The sequence below is a fragment of the Triticum dicoccoides genome, chromosome 2A, assembly GCF_002162155.2.
Source record: "Triticum dicoccoides isolate Atlit2015 ecotype Zavitan chromosome 2A, WEW_v2.0, whole genome shotgun sequence".
In the NCBI taxonomy this organism is placed as follows: Eukaryota; Viridiplantae; Streptophyta; class Magnoliopsida; order Poales; family Poaceae; genus Triticum; species Triticum dicoccoides.
Window position 1 is genome coordinate 114,426,381 of NC_041382.1, and position 13,470 is coordinate 114,439,850.

Consider the following 13,470-nt stretch of genomic DNA (forward strand, 5'->3'; position numbering starts at 1 on the left):
AGAGCTGAAAATGGTTTTTCAAGCTCATGCCCGGGTCGAGAGATATGAAGTCTCCGACAAGTTCTTTAGCTGTAAGATGGAGGAAAACAGTTCTGTCAGTGAGCACATACTCATATGTCTGGGTTACATAACCGCTTGACTCAGCTGGGAGTTAATCTCCCGGATGACGCGGTCATTGACAGAATCCTTCAGTCGCTTCCACCGAGCTACAAGAGCTTTGTGATGAACTTCAATATGCAGGGGATGGAAAAGACCATTCCTGAAGTATTTGCAATGCTGAAATCAGCAGAGGTAGAAGTCAAAAAGGAACATCAAGTGTTAATGGTGAATAAAACCACTAAGTTCAAGAAAGGCAAGGGTAAGAAGAACTTCAAAAAGGACGGCAAGGAGTTGCCGCGCCCGGCAAGCAAGCTGCCGAGAAGAAGCCAAAGAATGGACCCAAGCCCGAGACTGAGTGTTTTTATTGCAAGGGAAGTGGTCACTGGAAGCGGAACTGCCCCAAATACTTAGCGGACAAGAAGGCCGGCATCACGAAAGGTATATGTGATATACATGTAATTGATGTGTACCTTACCAGTACTCGTAGTAGCTCCTGGGTATTTGATACCGGTGCGGTTGCTCACATTTGTAACTCAAAATAGGAGCTGCGAAATAAGCGGAGACTGGCGAAGGACGAGATGACGATGCGCGTCGGGAATGGTTCCAAGGTCGATGTGATTGCCGTCGGCACACTACCTCTACATTTACCTACGGGATTAGTTTTAAACCTCAATAATTGTTATTTAGTGCCGGCTTTGAGCATGAACATTGTATCAGGATCTCGTTTAATTCGAGATGGCTACTTATTTAAATCCGAGAATAATGGTTGTTCTATTTATATGAGAGATATGTTTTATGGTCATGATCCGATGGTGAATGGTTTATTCTTAATGAATCTCGAGCGTAATGCTACACATATTCATAGTGTGAGTACCAAAAGATGTAAGGTTGATAATGATAGTCCCACATACTTGTGGCACTGCCGCCTTGGTCACATAGGTGTCAAACGCATGAAGAAGCTCCATGCAGATGGACTTTTAGAGTCTCTTGATTACGAACCATTTGACACATGCGAACCATGCCTCATGGGTAAAATGACCAAGACTCCGTTCTCAGGAACAATGGAGCGAGCAACCAACTTATTGGAAATCATACATACTGATGTGTGTGGTCCAATGAGTGTTGAGGCTCGCGGTGGTTATCATTATGTTCTCATCCTCACTGATGACTTGAGTAGATATGGGTATATCTACTTAATGAAACACAAGTCTGAGACCTTTGAAAGGTTCAAGGAATTTCAGAGTGAGGTTGAGAATCAACGTGACAGGAAAATCAAGTTCCTGCGATCAGATCGTGGAGGAGAATACTTGAGTGACAAATTTGGCACACACTTAAGAAAATGTGGAATAGTTTCACAACTCACGCCGCCTGGAACACCTCAACGTAATGGTGTGTCCGAACGTCGTAATCGCACTCTATTAGATATGGTGCGATCTATGATGTCTCTTACCGATTTACCGCTATCATTTTGGGGCTATGCTTTAGAGACTGCCGCATTCACGTTAAATAGGGCTCCGTCGAAATCCGTTGAGACGACACCGTATGAATTATGGTTTGGGAAGAAACCTAAGCTGTCGTTTCTAAAAGTTTGGGGATGCGATGCTTCTGTCAAGAAACTTCAACCTGAAAAGCTCGAACCCAAGTCGGAAAAATGCGTCTTCATAGGATACCCTAAAGAAACTATTGGGTATACCTTCTACCTCAGATCCGAAGGCAAGATCTTTGTTGCCAAGAATGGATCCTTTCTAGAGAAGGAGTTTCTCTCGAAAGAAGTAAGTGGGAGGAAAGTAGAACTTGATGAAGTATTACCTCTTGAACCAGAAAATGGCGCAACTCAAGAAAATGTTCCTGAGGTGCCTGCACCGACTAGAGAGGAAGTTAATGATGATGATCATGAAACTTCAGATCAAATTGCTACTGAACTTCGTAGGTCCACAAGGACACGTTCCGCATCAGAGTGGTACGGCAACCCTGTCTTGGAAATCATGTTGTTAGACAACGGTGAACCTTCGAACTATGAAGAAGCGATGGCGGGCCCAGATTCCAACAAATGGCTTGAAGCCATGCAATCCGAGATAGGATCTATGTATGAAAACAAAGTATGGACTTTGACAGACTTGCCCGATGATCGGCGAGCGATAGAAAACAAATGGATCTTTAAGAAGAAGACGGACGCGGATGGTAATGTTATCATCTATAAAGCTCGACTTGTCGCTAAGGGTTATCGGCAAGTTCAAGGGGTTGACTACGATGAGACTTTCTCACCGGTAGCGAAGCTGAAGTCCGTCCGAATCATGTTAGCAATTGCCGCATTCTATGATTATGAGATATGGCAAATGGACGTCAAAACGGCATTCCTTAATGGTTTCCTTAAGGAAGACTTGTATATGATGTAGCCGGAAGGTTTTGTCGATCCTAAGAATGCTGACAAGGTGTGCAAGCTCCAACACTCGATTTATGGGCTGGTGCAAGCATCTCGGAGTTGGAACATTCGCTTTGATGAGATGATCAAAGCGTTTGGGTTTATGCAGACTTATGGAGAAGTCTGCGTTTACAAGAAAGTGAGTGGGAGCTCTGTGGCATTTCTCATATTATATGTAGATGACATACTTTTGATGGGAAATGATATAGAGCTTTTGGACAGCATTAAAGCCTACTTGAATAAGAGTTTTTCAATGAAGGACCTTGGAGAAGCTGCTTATATATTAGGCATCAAGATCTATAGAGATAGATCAAGATGCCTCATAGGTCTTTCACAAAGCACATACCTTGATAAGATATTGAAGAAGTTCAATATGGATCAGTCTAAGAAGGGGTTCTTGCCTGTGTTGCAAGGTGTGAAATTGAGCTCAGCTCAATGTCCGACCACGGCAGAAGATATAGAAGAGATGAGTGTCATCCCCTATGCCTCAGCCATAGGTTCTATTATGTATGCCATGCCGTGTACTAGACCTGATGTAAACCTTGCCGTAAGTTTGGTAGGTAGGTACCAAAGTAATCCCGGCAAGGAACACTGGACAGCGGTCAAGAATATCCTGAAGTACCTGAAAAGGACTAAGGAAATGTTTCTCGTTTATGGAGGAGACGAAGAGCTCGTCGTAAAGGGTTACGTCAACGCTAGCTTCGACACAGATCTGGATGACTCTAAGTCACAAACCGGATACGTGTATATTTTGAATGGTGGGGCAGTAAGCTGGTGCAGTTGCAAGCAGAGCATCGTGGCGGGATCTACATGTGAAGCGGAGTACATGGCAGCCTCGGAGGCAGCGCATGAAGCAATTTGGGTGAAGGAGTTCATCACCGACCTAGGAGTCATACCCAATGCGTCGGGGCCGATCAAACTCTTCTGTGACAACACTGGAGCTATTGCACTTGCCAAGGAGCCCAGGTTTCACAAGAAGACCAGGCACATCAAGCGTCGCTTCAACTCCATTCGTGAAAATGTTCAAGATGGAGACATAGATATTTGTAAAGTACATACGGACCTGAATGTAGCAGATCCGTTGACTAAACCTCTCCCTAGAGCAAAACATGATCAACACCAGAATTCCATGGGTGTTCGATTCATCACAATGTAACTAGATTATTGACTCTAGTGTAAGTGGGAGACTGTTGGAAATATGCCCTAGAGGCAATAATAAAAGGATTATTATTATATTTCCTTGTTCATGATAATTTTCTTTTATTCATGCTATAATTGTGTTATCCGGAAATCGTAATACATGTGTGAATACATAGACACCAACATGTCCCTAGTAAGCCTCTAGTTGACTAGCTTGTTGATCAACAGATAGTCATGTTTTCCTGACTATGGACATTGGATGTCATTGATAACGAGATCACATCATTAGGAGAATGATGTGATGGACAAGACCCAATCCTAAACATAGCACAAGATCGTATAGTTCGTTTGCTAGAGTTTTTGCAATGTCAAGTATATTTTCCTTAGACCATGAGATCGTATAACTTCCGGATGCCGTAGGAGTGCTTTGGGTGTACCAAACGTCACAACGTAACTGGGTGACTATAAAGGTATACTACGGGTATCTCCGAAAATGTCTGTTGGGTTGACACGGATCAAGACTGGGATTTGTCACTCCGTATAACGGAGAGGTATCTCTGGGCCCACTCGGTAATGCATCATCATAATGAGCTCAAAGTGACCAAGTGTCTAGTCACGGAATCATGCATTACGGTACGAGTAAAGTGACTTGCCGGTAACGAGATTGAACGAGGTATTGGGATACCGACGATCGAATCTCGGGCAAGTAACGTACCGATTGACAAAGGAAATTGTATACGGGGTTGCTTGAATCCTCGACATCGTGGTTCATCCGATGAGATCATCGAGGAGCATGTGGGAGCCAACATGGGTATCCAGTTCCCGTTGTTGGTTATTGACCGGAGAGCCGTCTCGGTCATGTCTACATGTCTCCCGAACCCGTAGGGTCTACACACTTAAGGTTCGGTGACGCTAAGGTTGTAGAGATATGAATATGCAGTAACCCGAAAGTTGTTCGGAGTCCCGGATGAGATCCCGAACGTCAGGAGGAGTTCCGGAATGGTCCGAAGGTGAAGAATTATATATAGGAAGTGCAGTTTCGGCCATCGGGAGAGTTTCAGGGTCACCGGTATTGTACCGGGACCACTGGAAGGGTCCCGGAGGTCCATCGGGTGGGGCCACCCATCCCGGAGGGCCCCATGGGCTAAAGTGGGGAGGGGAACCAGCCCATAGTGGGCTGGTGCGCCCCCTTGGCCCACCCCATGCGCCTAGGGTTGGGAACCCTAGGGTAGGGGGGCGCCCCACCTGGCTTGGGGGGCACTCCACCCCTTGGCCGCCGCCCTCCTAGGAGATCCCATCTCCTAGGGCCGGTGCACCCTCTAGGGGGCCTATATAAAGGGGGGAGGGAGGGGCAGCCGCACCTTTGAGTCTTGGCGCCTCCCTCTCCCCTGCTACACCTCTCCCTCTCGCAGAAGAACGGCGAAGTCCTGCTGCGGTGACTGCTGCATCCACCACCACGCCGTCGTGCTGCTGGATCTTCATCAACCTCTCCTCCCCCCTTGCTGGATCAAGAAGGAGGAGACGTCACGCTGACCGTACGTGTGTTGAACACGGAGGTGCCTTCCGTTCGGCGCTAGGATCTCCGGTGATTTGGATCACGTCGAGTACGACTTCCTCATCCCCGTTCTTTGAACGCTTCCGCGCGTGATCTACAAAGGTATGTAGATGCAATCCGATCACTCGTTGCTAGATGAACTCATAGATGGATCTTGGTGAAACCGTAGGAAAATTTTTGTTTTCTGCAACGTTCCCCAACAGATGGCTCAATTGGCGTAGATTCATGCTAGTCTCTCTGGCCGTTGAGTTAGGGTTTGCAGGGTTTGTCGGCATGGTGGCGAGGGTATCTTCCCTTTGCCTCCTATTCAATCATGTATGTTCGGCCTCCGGTGCCGGAGTGAGGCTTGTCAGCTTGTTTGGAGGTTGGGATCTTGGATCTTTTGACGACAACGTCTTTTATGGTTTCTTCTCCGGGGCGCTGGTTCGTTATGACTATGGCTTTGATGTTATCTTATTCACGATTAGCAATGATTGGCCGGCTCCAATGATGAAGAGGCAACAATGCAGCACACCATTGGCCCATTTGGGACGAATAAGACAATCATCCCTCTAGGGACCTCGATATATTTTCCTTATTTTCAGAGGTGTCTATACTCTTAAGCGTTTCAAGACTAGCATGTTAGAAAATGTTACTCCCTCCAATCCGAATTATTAGAGGCTGTGTCAATTAATTCGTATCAGAGACAGTAAAATTTGTATGAATAAAAACGTCGTTAGCTCAGATATCATGTAGGGCAACTTCATATTGCATGAACGTTACCTCCAATTACATGGCTATGACCTTCCTTCTAAATTGCTCAAGCATCTCTATACACTAGTATTTGCTTGGGACTCAAACTTATCAATAGGCAAGTATGAAATCACCATAAATCATTGCCGAGGACCATTGCGCCGTGGAAAGATCACTGTCCACCACGTGGAAAGATTTAGTAACGGCTCAAATATCTAGATCTAACACTAGTTTATCGAAGACTGCCCAATCACTCACACTAACACAAGTACTTTAATGGGACAGGCCCACAGACGATAATCAATGTCTCCCATATTCTCTTTGGAAGAAACCATGTCGCCTTGTCACTAAAAAAAGGATTAGCTGGATACTACTCCCTCTGTCCCAGAATATAAGAATGTTTTTGACATTATATTAGTGTTAAAAACGTTTTTATATTTTAAGACGGAGAAAGTAGTTAGCATCAAATATTAGCAGACAACGACGATGTGGTTGTTAGGTTTTGGCATTTTGAAGAGATATAATAGAAGTAATGACTGATCAAGAAGCTTCTCGGAATGGGTGAAGTTAAACTGCACGTAAGAACATGCAAGTTTTGATGAACAAATAAGGAGTCCCAAATGAGCATCCACTCGTTTCAGCAACAGTTAATTCTGGACGAAGGTTGTACAATTTTCATGGTGTTCTGGTGGCCGGTTGCCCAACACAACACGTAGAACGGAGTACTCCCGTGACATGATTCGGTGGTTCAAGTTTCATGTCTCGTTACCAGTCGTGGCAGCCTCGCCTTGGATATGCTAATTATGATGGCCTTGATGTGTCGTACGTACGTAGGCGCGCAAGATTTTGTTGTCTCATTTGGAGATCTGTTAACTTCAGCTTCAGCGTCGTGCAACCAGGCTTCAATTGCGTGCAATCAACTCCTCGGCCATTACACGGCGCACAGGAGGAGTGTACAACAACTAAACCGCACTTAGTTTGTGCACGACATGTACTATTGCATTACGTTAATTAGTACTCGCTCCGTAAACTAATATAAGAGCGTTACAGAGGGAGCATGCCCTACTCCCAACTATATATCTGTTTCATAATATACTGCACAATTTGATCAAATTTATCTAAGGAAAGATCAAAATAAATACAATATAAAAATATATCTCTGGATGCATCTAATGCATGGTATTATTTGATATCATAATTCTAGATATTTTACTTTATAAAATTTGGTCAAAGTTTGGCATTTTGAACATCTAAACCACACTATATTATGGAACTGAGTACTAGAGCAGGGCAAAAAATATATCTTAAAATAGCTATTGCATGGTAAGGACTAAGGAGTCATCTTTAACTATGTTTATCTGCGTGTATATGATGAGCACCTGTGTTTGTACCATGCTAAAAATAAAGTGCATTTTTAGTGCCTTAAATACATATTGTATTTCTCCGAGGCGTCTGCGGTGACTTCGTCAATCTCAATATATGATGTTGTCTCAGTATCTCGAAGGTGCTCGTAGTGGTAGGGTGCGTTCGTTTATATAGACGAGTGTAGATGGACATTTGTACTGCTAGTTGCAGGCGATGAAGCATCATATGGAGACTCGGGAGTTTGTTCCATCAAAAATCAAGCGTGAGCAAAATAGGGTAGCACATTAGTTGGCTTTGTATAGTCGTACAGAGTTTGCTGTATGGCTAGGGAGAAGCCCTCTTTGTATCGAGGATTTGGTGCCTCTTGATTGTAACCCTATGCATATGGAATAAGACTCTCTTTCTATCGCAAAAAAAAAAAGTTGCAGGCGATTTTTTTCTTGAGAAACTGTTACAGGTGTTTTTGCAACTGTCGCACACCCTCCTTCCTTCGCTTTGATTCTTCTTGGGCCGGCCTATTAAGAGTCTCTAAACGACAGCTTCAGTCTTCCCAGGCCTGTTTTGGGAAGCTTTTGGAAACTTCCAGTCTGAGCTACTTTCTATCATCTTTTCTATATGGGTTTCTTCGGTTTTTCTCTTCGTTTTTTTCATTTTCATTTTTAATTTTCATTTCTGAATTCATGAGTCATTTTTAAATTTGCAAACTTTATAAGTTTGTGATTTCTATAAAATCACAAACTTTGTTTTTCAAAACCATGAATTATTTCAAATTCACCGACATTTCTCAAATCCGTGAACCTTTTTTAATGAACTATTTTTTTTCAAATACAGGTTTTTGAATGCATTTTTTTCAAATTCATGATTTTTTCCGAACTCGTGAACATTTATGCGTTCACGGTTTTTTTTACCTCGTGAATATTTTTCGAATCGATGAGCATTCGTTTTTGAATTCTTGTTTTCAGAATATTTCAATTTTTGTTCTGAAAGTCAATGGTTAATGGTTGTGAGATACCCCAGTGAATTTATGGATCCTAGTGCATTATTCCTTGTGATCACAAGTTCACAACCTTGATCAACCCTTTTTCTTATTGTTTACACGCTGATCCGTTTCGTTTACTTTCTTGCAACCACCACTTTCAACCACAAAATACATTACTTATAAATAGAAGGACTAGTCAGGTGGATACCCTTACTAGAAGCACTAGTAGAGAAATGGCTAGCCACAACTTTTGTTGGTGACACACTATTTTCAATCAACGCCATCACTATATTTTTCAAATAGTGCCGGCGTTGGCATATTTGGTACGACATTACTAAAACCATAGTGGTGGCGTTCGAAAATAGTGAACGCCACTTGTAGTTGGGACTCACAGTTGGTACAAGGCGCCATATAGTGGTAACGTGGCATAACATGGAACACCAACACTGTTATGTTAGTTGTGGTGTGTCATGTGTTACCATGTCAACACTATATGATGTGGGGTCTATTTTTTAGAATTACTTTTATTTTTAATCATATATTCTTAATTTATTAAAGTGTGTTTTAGTAGTGATTAAATATTTTAGCCAAAAAAACTAGGGCTTATGTTTATAGAATGAAAAAAAATTATAATCTCCAATGGCCATCAACACATTTTGCTGCATCAGAGAGATACACTATCACTCTCATTTTCATGAAATCGTAAACAAATTTTCAAAATCATGAACATTTTTTAAACTTGTGAACACACCTGAAATTGTAAAAGAATTTCAAATTCGGTATTTTTTTTTACAGATTTTTGAATATTTTTTTAAAATCATGAACATTTTATAATATTTGCAAATATTTTTCTAAAAAATTTGAATACTTTCTAAAATATTTTTCTTGAATAGGCGAACATTTTTTTGGAAATTGTTTGGTGGAACAAGTTTTGAAACTTACAAACATTTTTTAGATTTAATAAACATCTTTTAAATGCATGATTATTTTTTGAAACAGTGAACATTTATGAACCAATAAACTATCTTGTAAGTCACGAACAGTTTTTAAATATTTAGGATATTTTTTAATTCATGAACATTTTTTGAGTTGGCGAAATTTTGTTCAACTTTGTTAGCATTTTTTAATACACGATTTGTTTCCAAAAATCATGAACATTTTTTGATTTCCCGAACATTTGTTTCAGAATTGTGAATATTTTCTGAATACGCGAACATTTAAAAATCATGAACATTTTCGGAATGTACAAAAAATTAGGAATTCTAAAACATTTATTTTGAATTTCTCATTTTTTTTAATTTTCTGAAATTTTTTGAAGTCCCAAATTATTTAAAATAGAAAAAACAAAGACAAAAAAGGAAAAAAAACAAAAAATGTAAATTTAAAAACAGGCCGCCCGGACATGGGCCGGGCAAATAGGCGCGTTGTGTCTTCTCCTAGCGCGCAAAGCGAAGTATAGAAGGTTCCTACTGCATGGGCCGGCCCAGGCAGGGATTCCCCTGTGTGAAATGTTTTTTATCACTTGTCGATGGCATGAGTCAGTAATATTTTGCAACTTTAAGGGCAATTTCGATGATTCACCACCAAAAGCAATAGCCCATTTGTTGTTAGGTATAAATTGTTACTTACTATTCAGATATGGCAAGCTGGTTTCATAACCTTGTTCAAAGGTTTAGGTTATGAGTTGGAGTTGCATTTCTGCATTGCATAGTGACATGAATAGGTCTAAACTTGATAGTTCAATTGCCATATGTTTTCTTATATAGTTCAATTGTAAAATGCCGCGATATAATGACATAAATAGGTACTAAACTTCATAGTTCAATTGTCATATGTTGTCATAGTTTAGTTGGTCCTAGCTGTAGTTGTCATGGCTGACTTGGTATTATTTTGTAGTTGGCACCAATGAGTTCCTACAACAGCCACTACCAGTCTTCTAGCAACTTCGCGGCGTATGCAAATCGAGGCGAAGGGGGCACTAACCAGGTAAGATTCCAAACATATCCATGATCTTTGCAAACACATGCATGTATCTAACTGTTCATGATGATTGCAAACACACATGCATATATAACGATTTCAAACATTTGACCTGGTAGGGTTACGTATTTGATCTGATACCCATCGAGGAGAAGATATATGATGTGGACATGCTCAACCGCTAGCTCATAGAGCCTCATGAAAGTACCATCAAGGCCCTAAAGGAGGTGAATGCCTCGCTGAAGGTCAAGAGGGTCTTCGACGAGAATTTGTCACGCCGAAGTATCTATGAGCACGAGTATATATCATAGTGTTTTTTCATAGAATCAAAGAAAGAATGATTTTGGTAGTATTTAATATGCACACATACAAAGAAAAGCTTTCTCCACCTTCGGTGGCCATAGTTCATGCATGTGGACTTGAGCCTGATGCATGCATGCGTTGCATGCTAATTAGCTTTCTCAATCACAAATATGCCATTTAAATATTCCGGCCACGCACTTGAGTCTGCGGGACAGCCACAAGGGCCTCGGTCAAAAGTACATCAGCTGTACGCGGCTGGATAAGAGGCACCCGAAGCTTCCTTTGTTTCAAATTCACTGGTAGAGATAAGATAAGCATGGACTGCTCCGATTCTCTCGCCAACAATACGGTCATGCAAACAGAAAACTGGCGGCGCTGGTGGGCTGCACGTCGCTCCCTCCGTTACCCTAGCGCCTGCCTATATAAAGGCCAGCAATCTTCACGCAGAAGAAGGGGCGGGGATCGTGAGATCGCATCCCGGGACATCGAGCGAGGAGAAGACGCGTCGACGAAGATGGCAGCCCCGCGGCCATTCAGATGACGAGAAACGACGGCCGCCGAGATGGCGCAAGCCTGGCCGGCACGTAGGCTGTGGCAACTGCGACCCTCTGACGGTCTGACCCCAAGCAGGAGCAAGCATCGATGATGGTGGCCGGACAGGAGGAGGTGTCTGCAGCTGGAGGCATCATCAGTTGGCTAGCACGCCCTCATCTCTCTCTTGTTCCCAGAGTATGTGTTTTGTTTTGTTTCAATTGTTTTATCAGGTTTCGCCGGAGGAGGCACGGCCAGAGAGGGACGCACGGCCAGAGAGGGGAGGCGAACCCATGCAGCCATCCATCCATCACACGCAGCACCCCATCCATCCATAACTCACGCACCCAAGGCCGTACGGCGGCAGCCAGCCCGTGGTGGCAGCGCCAAGGAGGTGAAGACGCGCCCACGGCAGAAGCGTCCTGGAGATACGCTCGCCGGGTAACCCTGTTCCGCGGCTGTGCGTGCCCTGAGGATGGAGAGACACCCAGGAGGAGACGCGCCCCTGCGGCAGCGTCGATGAGAGTTGGCATCTTGCCGGAGGAGATGTACAGGTGCTGCGGCAGCGCCAAGGCCGATCAGATCAGATGAGGAGAAGCGGCGCCGCCGGGAATGACGACTCGGAAACTGCCCAATCTTGGCCGGCGCGTCGGCAGTGGCCACGACGCCCTCATCACCCTCTTCCTCCTAGTACATGTGTTTTCTTTGTCATTGTTTTTCCAGGGTTCAGGGAGGGGCGGAGCTCACATACGCAGGACGCAGCAGCGGGAAGGAGGTACGCACGAAGAGAAGACGCGCCCGATGGCGACATCTTCGACATGCAGATGAGCGATGCGCATTGAGTGGTTGAAGGGCAACCACGACGCAGCACGTGCGGCAAGAAGATCACGGAGGCCAAAGGAGTGATGCGCTCGTCGCTATGGTGGCAACACATGTCAAGACGCGAGGCCGTGGCCATCGCGGGCGCCCTCGCACACACACACGTACCCTTGCCTATCCGGCCGGTGGCTGCGCCGGTGACAAGGAGGACGGGCAGCAAGCAGAACACGCTAGCGAAGAAACACATACACGTACAATGGTCCAGGAGCAGCACCTGGGCATGGAGGTTTGCAGCAGCTCCTCCTGCGTGCCTCGTCTGGGTAGCAGGCAGGAACCCAAGGAGGCACCCTGGAGAGGACTTGAAGATGGTGGCATACATCCATCCATCAGGCCTCGCACCAGGAGGCACCCAGAGGGATCCAGAAGGAACGCCCCAGAAATTGTGGCAGCGTTGGCAAGCTGAGGAGGAAGAGATGCCGGCCACGGCGGCGGTCTACCCACGGCAGGCGCCCGAGGAGATCAACAAACGGGAGAAGACCAAGCCTCGCTGACTAATTATATTTCTTACTATGCCTTTCATCTATCAGATGCTACACAAGAAGAACAGCTGGAAGGCGGAGGAGTTCGGCACGCACAAACATCAGCAGAGAAGACAAGGCGGAGACGCGCCCCTGGTGGCAGCGACGAGGAGATCGGAGGGCGCGCCGGAGATGGAGCCACCCGGTGGCCGTGGAGGATGATGACATGAAGGTCGACGGCACCAAAGTCTCCATCACCCCTCGCGTCCACTTCGTTACCGCGGCGCTGTAGAAGACGACATGGAGCGACGCCACACCGCCGCCCACCGTTGATGTCGTCGAGCTGGCGCCATGGAGGTCGACGGCACCGAGGTCGCCAACGTTGTTTACGTCCACTTCATCAAAGATGGTGCCGCGGAAGACGACGACATGGAACACGCCACAATGCCGCCCACCATTGATGTCGTCAAGCCGGCGCCATGGAGGATGGCGACACGGAGCTCGACATCGTGCAGCCCGTCGTCTACCTTGTTACACCGAAGAGATGCCGTTCGAGATGGAGACCTATGATTCGCCGTCACGCCCTTCGCCCACTTCATCGATACATAGAGGACGAAGCGGCGGAGCCTGCCTGGACGTCGCCCGCCGACGACTTCGTCAAGCAGGCGTCGGCAACGACACCGACACGGAGCTCGACATCATGCAGCCCATCGTCTACTTCGTCACACAGGGATGCCGTTCAAGATGGCAACCCAGAGCCCGCCATCACACACCGTTCATTAACTTCATCAAGTAGGCGCCATGAAAGCTGACGACACGAAGCTCAATATCACGCAGCCCATCCTCTACTTCGTCGCACCAGGGGCACGCACGCGTAGACGCCACAAGGCCGCCGCCCTTCACAACGCACACATCCATCCATCAGGAGATCCATCCATTCACCACGCATGTCCTAAGAGAAGACTCGCCAGCGCCACATCCATTCGTCACCGGCGCTACATCCATCCAACAACGCAGCCCAACCGCT